We start from the raw sequence: 12,890 nt of genomic DNA, 5'->3' as shown, positions 1-12,890 counted from the left end.
CCACACACAGCATGCACACACAATCATAAAAGATTGAAATTTTTTATCATTGGTGATGCGAATGTGTGTATTTTGACTGCCGTCTGTGCTAAGAACTGAACTCCATTTTCTGGAAAAGCAGTGCAAGCTCTCAGCCTCTGAACCATGCCTCCAGCCCCAGTAACAATACATTTCTTAAATTAGTTTTAAATGTTAGAGTAGTTCACACCTGTGACCCCAGTCTCTGGGAAGCTGAGGCGAAATATTATGCCAGTTTGAGAAGAGTCTGGCTACATAGTAGGTCCTTGTCTCAAAAAGCCAAATATACATAATTATGTATTTTTTTAAAGTTTTAAAAGGAGAAGCTAGCTCACTCATTTAATCCTTCCCTTCTTTGGGAGGCAGACAGATCTTTGTGAATTGGAGACTAGCCTGGTCTACATAGTGAGTTCCAGGCCAGCCAGGATAACATGGGATCTTGTCTCAAAAATAAAAGTCTAGAGATACGGCTTGGTGGTAAAGTATTTGCTTAGCCGCCAGGCGGTGGTGGCGCATGCCTTTAATCCCAGCACTTGGGAGGCAGAGGCAGGCGGATTTCTGAGTTCAAGGCCAGCTGGGTCTACAAGGTGAGTTCCAGGACAGCCAGGGCTATACAGAGAAACCCTGTCTCAAAACAAAACAAAAGCAAAACAAACAAAAAAGGTATTTGCTTAGCATGTTCAAGGCCCTGGGTTCAAAGTGCATGCATGCACGCACACACGCACACAGGTACACACACACCTCTCCTCCCTAATGCAATCCCCTGGCTGCCCAGGTTACTAGGTCTGGAATCTAAACTCTCTTGTAGCCTGTAAGACCAGAATGGCTTGCCTCTCCACATTCTTCTATAACCCCCCCAGGCCCCAGCTCCTCCTTACCCTCCTCCTCCAGTCATAAAACACACTGGTTGGTTCCTGCCCCAGGACCTTGATCCTCTCCATCTATCCTTTTTCTGGAAGTTTCCTCTCCCAGATCTTCATTGAAATCCTCCATTTTGATCTCAACCTAACTTCCCTCTTGAAAGGCTGTCCACCTCAGGAATATTGTGGTGCGGTCTTTCCTCGGGGCATAGCAATCTTCCACTACCACCACCTTGGAGTACAAATTACCTTGGGTTGGTAGCCATGGCAACTCATTGAGCAAAACAATACAGTGATAAATGTACTTTAATGGAGCAGTTAACTTTCCTTAGAAGGAGACTGCCTAAGGTCCAGGGAACTTCACCCAGAATTCCAGCCATGACCCCTCCTTCTCCCTATGCCAGGCTGCGGGTCTCTGGATTATAAGAGAATATACCGAGAGGGGGACTCCAAGGTGAAGCTCCCATGAGCTCAGGATTCACTACTAGGCGGGACTTTCCCATGATGCAGTGTCACCCACGCTGCAGTGAGTAACTCTCATCTGTGCTCTGGAAGTTAGTCCAATAAACTCATTTGTCTTGCAAGTCAGACTTGGGTGGGATTGTTACTATGTTCATGTCTCCCCTGGAAAAGTTAACCACACGCCCAGCCCTTTCCACCCATCTAAACAGGAAGGACCTCCTCTGTGTTTCCATGTCTTGTCAGGTTTTCCCTAAAACCCATCAGCCTATAAACTGAGGGCAGGAGCTGCCCGGCTGCAGGGCTGCAGAACCACAGAACCAAGGCTGTGTAGCTTTTCTTTCTTCCTCTCTTCTTTCTTTCTTTTTCTTTTTGTTACTGTTGTTATTGTTTTGTTGTGGGTTTTTTTGTTTGCTTGCTTGTTTGTTTGAGGCAGGGTTTGTTCTCTATCCCTGACTGAACTGGAACTCACTATGTAGACCAGGCTAGCCTGGAACCCACAAAGTTCTGCCTGCCTCTGCCTCCCTAGTAAGGCTACCAAAGGTGTGAGCCATCATGCTGGTTTATCTCTTCTCTAAGCATGCTTCCCACAGCACTTGGGTTTTCTCCCCAACATTTGACTCCCACGCTCTCTATTTGAAGCCCCATCCTCACCATGTGTCTGACTTCCATGCCAGCTAAAATGATGTGGTCATTTCTTCTCCACCATTCTCCTCTTCCAGGCCTCTGCCAACATTTACAGCTGGCCTACTCTGGGCCAGCTGTAAACTCTAATAAAATTGGCCTTGAGCTTTAAAAAAAATTGCATGTGTGTGTGCAAGGGGGACTGGAGAGATGGTTAAGAGCACCGACATGGTGGCTCATAACCTTCTATAATTTGATCTGATGCCCTCCTCTGGCATGCAGGTATATATGCAAATAGAGCACACATACATACATACATACATACATACATACATACATACATAATCTTTAAAACTTAAAAAAATTGTGCATGTGCGTGCACACACACAAACACATGAGGGGCTCGAGAAATGATAGCTCAGTATTTCAGCTTATGTTAAAAGCACTTGTTGCACTGGCAGTGGTAGCACAGACCTTTAATCCCAGCACTCAGGAGGCAGAGGCAGGAGGATCTCTGCAAGTTCAAGGCTAACCTGAACTACATAGCAAGCTCTAGGACAACTAGGACTACATAAAAAGACTTTGTATCACTGGGCAGTGGTGGTGCAAGCCTTTAATCCCAGCGTTTAGGAGGCAGAAGCAAGTGGATTTCTGAGTTCAAGGCCAGCCTGGTCTACAGAGTGAGTTCCAGGACAGCCAGGAAAGACTTTGTATCAAAAAACAAAACAAACAAAACAAAAGCAAAAGCACTTACTGCTTTTGCCAAAGACTGAATTCTTTCCAGCACCTGCACTGGGCGGTTCAAAGCTGCTTGTAACTTCAGCTTCAGGAGCTACAAGCATGCCCTCTTCTGGCCTCTGTGAGCACTGCACACATACATGCACATAAACTTAAAATGAATACATGAATCCTTCAAAACACTAACTGGTCTTGCCCTTTGTGTTTGCTGGTGCATGCTAGTGTCACAGGCACAATTTCTGCACTGGAAACCTCCTAAACTCTAGCTTAACTAGTTCCAGGGTGATACCCACGTCATGTGGACATGATGTGGACTCCAGGAGTTGGAACACAACCGGAGAAGCATGGTTTTCCCCCTGTCCTGGAACATGGAGGACGTCTGCTCTCCGTGTAACCTTCCTCAAAGCATGGCTGTGTCACAGATCAGGGCTCTAGGCCTGTGGCCCACCTGGCAAGCAGAAGCTGCACTCTGATTCCCTAAGAATAAAGCTCTGTCTGTGGATTATAAAGTCGTCACGAATCTTTCCAGATTAAAGGGAACAGGGCAGGTGGTGATGGGTAGCACCTTTTGATGAGAAAGAGGCAAAACTGCAGAATGTGCTACGTCCTTGGCAAGTGCCTTCTCCCCCGCCAGCCCCTCCTCGCTGGAATGCCACCTTTGTGAAGAATACATCCCTGTGCCAGGGATGACTCCTGATACACAGTAGGTACAAGGTTTTTTTACTTTACAAGGAATAAAGGTTTGTCTGTCAGAGCATCACAGGATGCAGCTACTCACTTCTCCTGGGTGTGAGAAACACTTGAAGCAACAGCTTTAGGGAGCCCTTACATTTTCCTGGTTGGTTGGGAGTGCTGCCGTCCGTCCGTCCATCATGGTAGGGAAGTCACAGCAGAGCTGAGACTGCTAATCACAGTCAGAAAGCAGAGAGCAGGAAACACTGCTGCTCGCTCGCTTGCTCACAGAGACCATGTTCTCACCCCAGCCTTCCCTCACTGAGGCACCACAAGTTTGTTCCTATGGTGTTTCTAAATTCCATCAAACCGATGATGAACCTCTTAATTGTATTTAAGATGGCAATCAACTAGAGTTTTTTTTTTAATTACATGTATTTATTCATGGGGGTGGGGGGGAGAGTCATTCCTGCCATGGTGCCCACGGAGGCCAGAGGACAGTGTCACCAGCCTTACCTTTTGCTTTCTCTAGGGGGACAGATGCAGCTACTGGACGATAGGAATGATATATGTAAGGCCTGAGGATATGAAAGCTTCCAAAACAGTAAGGGTCAAAGAAAGTGTTTAAAGGTCTCGGAAGGTGTTCTGAGGTTGGTAAATGCACATTATGAAGGATTTATCTTTTTGTAAACTTAAAAAGATTCTTGTAGGGCTGGTGTGATGGCTCAGTGGGTAAGAGCACCCGACTGCTCTTCCGAAGGTCTGAAGTTCAAATCCCAGCAACCACATGGTGGCTCACAACCATCTGTAACAAGATCTGACGCCCTCTTCTGGAGTGTCTGAAGACAGCTACAGTGTACTTACATATGATAAATAAATAAATCTTTAAAAAAAAAAAAAAAAAAGATTCTTGTAAGCTTCAGGGAATCGACTGGAATTCACCTCCCACAGTCAACTAACAGCCTGTCTCCCTCCCCGCCTGCCTATTCCTGAGGGTGGGTTCTATATCCTTCTCCCTGGTTCTGGGACCCCCACATCCCTCCTCCAATTACCGAGAGCGTGAGCCCACGAATTTCAAATGTACACCCAAGAAAAAGTTTATCTCCCTAAACTTTATCTTCTGCCCCTAACATCCAGGTGTTCTCTCAGAATCTGCATCTGGGAAAGCTCCAAAACAGTTACCAACAGGAGCCCTGGCCCAGCCTTCAGACTGCTTCAAGTGGGCCTACACACTCCTAACTGCAGGGGGTCCCACAACCCACACAGCAGTGGAACCACCAGCTCCTCCCGGACTTGGCCAACATTCCAGCCTTTTGGCCACACCCCAAAAACAAAACTGTGTCCCAAAGTCAGCAGGAGGAAGTAGACCCTTATTCATTTATAATCAATAAAAGGCTGGGATGTTCGGTTTCAGACCGGACAAGGCCTTGAGGTGCATATTTTACACATCAAAGCAGACCTGGCCTCCAGGTTTCCCAGCATCCCTCAGTTCCTACCAAGCATACCCTGCCCCAACCCTGAACTTTCATGGCCAGAGGCTGGACTGCTTCCCCTCCCCGACTCCTACCCCCACCCCCGGGGGCTCCTCTGTATTTAATTTTGCTCTTTCTCTCTCCAAGTGAAGTGGTTTTGACAGGCAGGCCTCAGAAACAGAAAGTGGATGCTCGGGGATGAAGCGTTTGAGAGGGGTAGCAGGCAAGAGTATTTTATAATCTGGTGGCACACGCCTTTAATCCCAGCACTCAGGAGGCAGAGGCAAGCAGATTTCTGAGTTCAAGGCCAACCTGGTCTACAAAGTGAGTTCCAGGACAGCCAGGGCTACACAGAGAAACCCTGTCTTGAAAAAACAAAAAACAAACAAACAAACAAAAAGATATTCTGGGGCTGGAGAAATGGCTCAGTGGTTAAGAGCACCGACTGCTCTTCGGAAGGCCCTGAGTTCAAATTCCAGCAACCACATGGTGGCTCACAACCATCTGTAATGATAACTGAATCTCTTCTGGGTTGTCTGAAGACGGCTACGGTGTACTTACATATAATAAATGAATAAATCTAAAAAAAAATGATATTCTAAAGAGAACTCGTGTACAGCACCCCCCACACACACACCCACCACACACACACACACACACACACACACCACACACATACACACACACCACCCACACCACACACACACACACCACACACACACCACACACACATACCACACACACACCACACACACCACACACACACACACACACACACACACACCACACACACACACACACACACACACACACACACACACACACACACACACGTCTATCAGACTGTTGAAATAATGAGCTCTGACAGGAGTATTAGCCAGACAAACCTTTACCATTCATATCAGTGAAGGCAGCGGTAGGTGAATTCGAGGCCACCCAGATCTACAGAGTGAATTCCAGAACAGCTAGGGCTAAACAGAAACATTGTTTACCCCACCTCACCCCTCCAAAGAAAAAAAAAAACCGGACCCCAAGAAACTGAAAATTTCCCCAAAATCCCATGATGGAGAAAGAAAAGGTTGAAGCCTGTTGTCGGCCAGAGAGGGAAACCATCTTCCAGGAAGGGCTTTCACACACTAACTCTTGCAGGAGGACCTGGAGTGGAGGTGGTGACCATCATAAAGACTACACCTGGCCCAGGACGACTTGGCTGTGTATACCTCTTGCCTCTTATTTAAATTTAAATTAAGGACCCTGGAAGAGAAATTTAATAGATTCAATGGATTTCTTTGTTTTTAGTCTTCTTGTGAGTACACTGAATAGCTTTTTTTTTTTTTTCTTTTCAGTGTAGCTTTGTCTGGCAGAGTCAAAGGATGCCAGGACCCAGGCTGACTGGCTCTGGAAGCCGAACACAAACCTGTGAAGTTTCTCAATCTGAACATGAACTTAAAGGCTCGCGTGGCTATCTGTTCCTCATGCCTGTTTATTCATGACGGACGTCCATTTGTTCCTTCCCAAACCTCCACATTACTTCTCTGTGTTTCCCCTTTTATGTAAGGGTGGCAGCGAGTGCCACCCATCCAAGCCCCAGCTCCCAGCTGCCCGACCCCCAGGTCCCAGTAGACTCCCCAGATCTTTGTCCCCATTATGCTCAGCCCACTGTTGGCCTTGTGCTTCAGTGACAGCTTCCCACCTCCAGTGAGACCCCCAGACCATCGCTCCTCCTACACAACCCAGTGTCTCTCCACCCTCACCTTCAAATTCCCCATGTGTGGGTGGTCCAGCCTCTCTCTTCCTGGCAGCTGCTGTTTATCACCCAAGCTTCGGGTCCTTTGAGGGCCTTTGCTGTTCTGTCCAGAATGTGTCACTCTTCTGGCTTGGGCCAGGGCCAGCTGATCCTTTCAGTTCTCATCCTGTTTAAGGCCTAAAATACTTTCAGAGACCCTTGAAAATCTAGCTTCTTTTAACATCTGAAGGAGAGCCAGAGGTGATGGCACATGTCTTTAATCTCAGCACTCGGAAGACAGGTGGATATAGGTGGGTCTCTGAGTTCGAAGCCAGCCTGGTCTCCGGAATGAGTTCCAGAACAGCTAGGGCTACACAGAGAAACCCTCTCTCAAAAAACCAAAAAAAGGGGCTGGTGAGATGGCTCAGTGGGTAAGAGCACCCGACTGTTCTTACGAAGGTCCAGAGTTCAAATCCCAGCAACCACATGGTGGCTCACAACCATCTGTAATGAGACCTGAGACCCTCTTCTGGAGTGTCTGAAGACAGCTACAGTGTACTTACATATAATAAATAAATAAATCTTAAAAAAAATGTTTAAAAAAAACAAAAAAATCTGTAGAACAAGGGTACAAGTGAACTTTTAGACAAAAGAAAATCAATCTCCCTCTCTCTGTCTCTCTCTGTTTCTCTCTGTCTTTCTCTCTCTCTGTCTCTCTGTCACTCTGTTTCTCTCTGTCTCTCCCTGTCTCTGTCTCTCTGTCTCTGTCTCTCTCCCCCTCTGTCTCTCTCCCCTCTCTCTCCTTCTCTCTCTGTCTTTCTCTGTCTCTCTCTGTCTCTCTTTCCTCTCTGTCTCTCTCCCTCTCTCTCTGTCTTTGTCTCTCTCTGTCTCTCTCTCTCTCTGTCCTTTGTTCTGTTTACCTGGGACAAAGTCTTGCTCTGAAGTTCTAGCTAAAATAAAACTCATTTTATAGACCAAACTGGCTTTGGATTTGCAATAGTCCCCCTGCCTCAGCCTCCTGAGGGCTGAGATTTAAGGGGTGAGCCACCAGGCCCAGTAAAGAAAGTGATCGTTTTAGAGACAGAGTCTCACGTAGCCCAGGCAGGCTTCAAACTTGCTTTGTCACTAAGGATGACCTTGCACTTCTGCCCCTCCTGCCTCTAGCTCCCCAGCGTTAGGGTCACGGGCTGTGCCACCCACCACGCTGGCTTATAATATGCTGGTGATCAAACCCAGGGCTTTGTAGATGCTAGGCAAAGCAGACTACCAACAGCACCATCTCTAGTCTCTAGAGAAAAATGGTTTAATATCTAGTATAATATATAATGTATAGCATTAAGATATTAATCTTTAATATATAGCATTAACAGCCAGGCAGTGATGGTGCACGCCTTTAATCCCAGCATTTGGGAGGCAGAGGCAGGCGGATTTCTGAGTAAGGCCAGCCTGGTCTACAGAGTGAGTTCCAGGACAGCCAGGGTTACACAGAGAAACCCTGTCTCTAAAAACAAACAAAAAAAAGTACATAAAGAAAGAGAGGGACCCCCATGACGCTGACGCCACGAGAGCCCAGGATCCTGGCTTTGCTTGGGTTGGACTCCACACCCCATTTTCCATCCACCTTTTATGGAAAGCTTGACCTGAAGACTCAACTCTGAGGCTCCTCTGAGGACTTCAGAGCCATCAGAAATGTCCATCTTTGGCCCCAGCCCCAACTTCCTGAAGTCCTATCACACTGTGGGGCACCCAAGCCACCGTTAGTGGTGGCTATTCGTGGATCCCTCCAAATCCACCTTACTCTTGTTCTCCTCTCAGTACACTCTCTCATCCACGACCACAGAGCAGACTTAAACACACCTAGCTAATTTCAAATGGCTCAGGCTCAACCTGGGGCTCCAAACTGCTAAGAGTAGCTGCATGGGCGGGCCCTCGAGTGCTCGCTGCGGGAGGGGCGGGTCCGAGGGCGGGTCCGGGTCGCACAGCAAAGTCTGCAAAGCTCCGCCTCGCCCAACCTCCTCCCCTGCTAGATTTCTTACGAAAAAGTGCGGCTGAGAATTCCCAGAAGGTTCCGGATGTGAAGTCACGGGCGTGAGGTCATCGAGAGCGGTTCCAGGAATCTGAAACTTGTGGGCGAGAAAGGAAAACTCAGAAGAAGGAAAGAGGGAGTATTGGGGGTGGGAGCCAGCTGTCTGAGCCCAGGCTTGTCCGCTGCCCGAACTTGGCTCCTCAAACCCCAGAAAAGATCACGCGTCACCCTGCCACTTATGAGAAAGGCCAGTTGAATGAAGAAAGCGGTACTCATCCGTATGAGCCAGGCATGAGCTAAAAGTCCGAGACGAGTAACACAAAAGGAGAGGGGCTGCCCGCGGGGTTGAGGAATAACTTGAAAATATGAGCATGTCCTTTGACCTAACAACTGTACGTGCAAGAATTTGTCCTTAAGCACACAACAGAAGGATAAATGCTGAGGTGGTTTGGGGCCAGAGATTGTTTAAAATATTGAAGACTTAGATAATCCCACTGTAAGGAGCTAATTTTAAAATACGGCATGGGAAATTAGCACTCCATATGTTGTGTTTGCAAGACAACTGGCTTACCGGTTTTCTTCTGCGTATTTGTTTGTTTTGAAGACAGGGTCTCATAGCCATGCCGACCTGAAACACTGTACATATATATAGCCCAGGCTGGCTTTGAACTCTCCACCCTCCTGCCTCTGCTTCCTGAGTGGATTACTTGCCAGATATCTAAGATACTTTATAGTGAAGCCCAAGAATGCCCTGCCAACATTTCCTCATCCTGTGCTGGTCTCGTTTATTTCTTCACTATTTAACAGTGTAAAGGACGGAGTTCGTAGTGTATGCTGGGGGTATAAGTATCAAGTTATATCCCACTGTAGTGTTTGGTTTGGTTTGGTTGAGACAGGACTTCCATGTGTAACTCTAGCTGTGAGATCGAAATCTTCCTGCTTCTGCCTTTAATATCAGCATACAGGTGGCAGAGGCAGTCACCAGTCTGTTCTACATATCAAGGTTCAGGCTAGCCTTGGCTATATAGTGAGGCCTGTCTCAAACAAAACAAGTACAGTGAGTAGTTTCAAGGTAGAGGACACCACACAGACACGGGTAGAGCTGTGAAGAGAGCAAAGGTCTGGTTCTCGAAGCCTATGGAGAGGGATAATCACACCACAGTAGCATGGGGAGAAGGGAAGACCAGGGACACAAGTTGACATCTGAGCAGAGACCAGAATGAGGTGTGAACATCTTGCATCTGCCAGAGAGGTGTAAAGGACGCTGGGTAGGAGCCAAGGGGCCCTTGTGGGACCTTTGGATTTTACACGCCAGCAGAGAAACCCTGGGAGGGTTTTTGTTTTGTTTTCTGAATCAGGGTCTTATGCAATGTAGCCCAAGCTGGCTTTGAGCTCCCTCTATAGCCAAGGGTACACTTGAATTTCTAATCCTCCTGCCTCTACCTCGTGAGTGCTTCCACTACTACTCATAGCTTTATTCTAGACTGAAGGGGCACACCAGGCAAGCACTCTACCAATGGAACTACAGCCCTAGCCCCTCAGTGGGCCTTGAACAATGATATGACAGATTTCTCTGGCTATTGAGTGGAGATCTACCCTAGAGGAGACACAGGAGGCCAGCCATGATCTCAGAGAGAAACAACAGAGACCTAACAGAGCGGGAGGAGATAGGGAACAGGATTCTGCTCTGAGGTGAATTTTGACAACAGAGTTGATAGAAGTTGCTGACCAATAGACGGGATGTAGGTGTGAGGGGAAGAGGCCCCAGGCTATTGAGTAACCAGAAGCTCGAAGCCTGTCTTTTACAGGTTGGAAGAGAATGAGGATTTTTCTGAGACTAGGTGAAGGACCAGTGGTCCTAGCTGCTTATTAAGGCTGGGGTCTCAGGCTAGTACAAACGGGGAAGTGTTTGGAATTTGAACAAGAGAAGGCTCCAGGGAGAAACAGCTGGCATGCTTGAATGAGACATTTGACGAGAGTTTCATTTAAAAAAAAAAGTTAGCCTTTGCAAGTCAAGCCAAATGTTCAGAAGCCGCGAGGACAGTGCTGGACCCCAGGCTGCTGAGTGTGGACTTGAGCATCTACACTTCCAAAGGGGAAGAAGAGGAGTCTCAGCTGCAGGGAGGGGGAAAGGTAGGAAAGTTGTAACTGAGGCTGGCTACATAGCAGAAGCCTTGTCTCAAAAGAAGAGAGGCAAGAGAGAGAAAGCTCAGTTCAGGGAGTAGAAATGAGACATCCAATGTGTGTGACTTCATCCAAGGAAGGGGATTAACTCTGCTATACAAGTGTGGATGCCGCCAGCTGGCAGGAGCCGAGTACTGTTGGAGCCTCTTCATGGCAACCCTACAAGGGGAACACACCTCTGACCTCAGTCTACTCCCCCAGAGCCCCTGAGAAGCCTGAAGCCAAGGAGACTCAAGGACAGCTTGCAGGGTCAGTCCTCAAGTGCAGAGCCAAGACCAGAGAGCCGATGGATGGACAGTGTCCAGCAGGGAAGAGGACCGTGTACAAAGTCATGATCCCAGAGACTAAATTCGGCTAGAAAAAGAAAGGAGGTCACTCGCTGCCCTCTGGCAACTAGAGGTTGGAAGGGAAGTCAGGACTGGGATAGGGTCCTCTAGCGAGACTGGAGACCAGAGCCATGTCTGTCGCCAAGCTGAATGAGAGTAGGATCAATAGGAGAAGTGGGTGGGGAGAATGGAGAGAGAGAAAAAGAGCAAGCAGGCTGGGATAAACACTCCAGACAGGCTAAGGAGCAAGACAGACAGACAGATAGACAGACCCAACACAGAGAAAGAGACAGAGAGAATGTAATGTCCATGTATGTAAAAGTCAGGCTTTGGCAGCCTGTGTAAGTAATTACTTACATACACAGTGCTAGGGAAGGAGGAGGAGGAGGGCTTCAGCTAGTCTAGCAGAGAGACAGTTCTAGATTCAGTGGGAATTCTGGTTCAAAAGCTGAGATGGGGGGGGGGGCGGCTGGAGAAGGGTACACCAGTGTACCCCTGGAACATGCATATACAACACACAAGTAGACAAACAAACAAACTTCTCCACTAAAAAGACAGAATTTCCCAGTGCTGTGCCTCACACATCCTAAGATGTGATCTACCTTGAGCTGCCTTCCCAGAACCCAGGGTAGATGTCAGGATTTCCTCTAACAGACAGGAAGCCAGACTTGGCATGATGATGAGCTTTCAGGGGAGTCAGCAGAGTCTGGGAGGGATGGATACCTCCACCCTGGGTCAATCCAGCCAGTGGCTTTAGGAGCAGTGACCTTGGACATCTGGATTAAACCAGGTCCTGCAGTGTGCTCTGACCCATGAAGCTGGCTTCCTCCCCCAACTGTATCTAACCCTTTAGAAAAGCAATCTTCAGGCCAAGTGTGGTGATGGCATTTGCCTTTAATCCCAGCATTCAACAGGCAGAGATGGGTCGATCCCTGAGTTGGAGGCCAGCCTGGTCTACATAGTGAATTCCAGGACAGCCAGGGCTATACAGAGAAACTCTGTCTCAGAAAAAAAACAAAAATCACCAATCAATCAATCAGTCAACCAATCAAAGAAAAGCTATCTTCATATCTTAGTATCTTAATTTTTTATATCTATTTAGTGTGTATGTGTGTGTGTCTGTGTGTGTGTGTGTCTGTGTGTGTGTGTCTGTGTGTGTGTGTCTGTGTGTGTGTATGTGTCTGTGTGTGTGTCTGCATGTGTGTGTGTGTATGTGTGTGTCTGTGTGTGTGTGTATGTGTGTGTGTGTGTCTGTGTGTGTGTATGTGTCTGTGTGTGTGTCTGCGTGTGTGTGTGTATGTGTGTGTCTGTGTGTGTGTGTATGTGTGTGTGTGTGTGTGTGTGTCTGTGTGTGTGTGTCTGTGTGTGTGTATGTGTGCATGTGAATGCAAAAGTCAAGGAACTGGTTCTGTCCTTTACCTTGTGGATTACAGGGTTCAAACTCAGTCTTCAGGCTTGGCTCCGAGTTCCTTTCCCTGGTGATCCATCTTCCTGCTCTGACATCTCACTATCTCCTAAGTGTTTTATACGTCCTTTCAGTTTGTATGGGTTGTTGTTGTTGTTGTGTTATATGTCTAATATATATGAGGCTAGCCTTTAAGTCACTATATAGTCTATATAGCAGAGGCTAGCCTTGGACTTCTGAACTGCTTACTTCTGCTTTTCTCAAGTGCTAGGATTATAGGCCTCTGCCACAATGTTTGGGGTGCTTCTAGCGTTTCATTAATTGAAAGTCTCTTAGGGATTTATTTTATATGTTTGAGTGTTTTATCTGTGTATGTGTGT

At 47.4% G+C, this 12,890-nt stretch overlaps 1 long non-coding RNA gene across 2 annotated transcripts in view; it reads right to left on the bottom strand.

Moving 5' to 3' along the window:
* The window catches only part of Gm33800, a 28,306-nt gene that overhangs the window by 1,326 nt on the left and 14,090 nt on the right, over positions 1-12,890 (bottom strand). For both annotated transcript variants that reach the window (XR_871355.3, XR_379997.3), the window contains exon 2: positions 8,606-8,692. This is a non-coding gene — a long non-coding RNA (predicted gene, 33800). The remainder of the gene's footprint in view (positions 1-8,605; positions 8,693-12,890) is intronic.

Source organism: Mus musculus, chromosome 9, assembly GCF_000001635.26.
Source record: "Mus musculus strain C57BL/6J chromosome 9, GRCm38.p6 C57BL/6J".
NCBI lineage: Eukaryota > Metazoa > Chordata > Mammalia > Rodentia > Muridae > Mus > Mus musculus.
This window is presented reverse-complemented; position numbering and strand designations above follow the sequence as displayed.